This window comes from Arachis duranensis, chromosome 10, assembly GCF_000817695.3.
Source record: "Arachis duranensis cultivar V14167 chromosome 10, aradu.V14167.gnm2.J7QH, whole genome shotgun sequence".
Taxonomy (NCBI): Eukaryota; Viridiplantae; Streptophyta; class Magnoliopsida; order Fabales; family Fabaceae; genus Arachis; species Arachis duranensis.
Genome location: NC_029781.3, coordinates 50,465,130 through 50,465,830, shown reverse-complemented (window position 1 = coordinate 50,465,830; position 701 = coordinate 50,465,130).

Sequence of the window (701 nt, the reverse complement as noted above, 5' to 3'; positions counted from 1 at the left end):
CCTTTTCCATCATCTTCTCAGCAACAGACAGAGAGTTCTAAGCAGAATACCTCTGACTTAGCAACCATGGTCTCTGATCTGATCAAAACAACTCAAAGTTTCATGACTGAAAGTAGGTCCTCCATTAGGAATTTGGAAGGACAAGTGGGTCAGCTGAGCAAGAAAATTACTGAACTCCCTCCAAGTACTCTCCCAAGCAATACAGAAGAAAATCCAAAAGGAGAGTGCAAAGCCATCAACTTGGCCGAATCCTGGGAGGGAGGAGAGGCAGTAAACGCCACTGAGGAAGGCCTCACTGGGCGTCCACTGGCCTCCAATGAGTTCCCCAATGAGGAACCATGGGAATCTGAGGCCCAAAATGAGACCATAGAGATTCCATTGGACTTACTTCTTCCATTCATGAGCTCTGATGAGTATTCCTCCTCTGAAGAGGATGAGTATGTCACTGAGGAGCAAGTTGCTAAATACCTTGGAGCAATCATGAAGCTAAATGACAAGTTATTTGGAAATGAGACATGGGAGGATGAATCCCCTTTGCTCACCAAAGAACTGAATGACTTGTCTAGGCAGAAACTACCTCAAAAGAGGCAGGATCCTGGGAAGTTTTCTATACCTTGTACCATAGGCACCATGACCTTCAAGAAGGCCCTGAGTGACTTAGGGTCAAGTGTAAACCTCATGCCCCTCTCTGTAATGGAGAA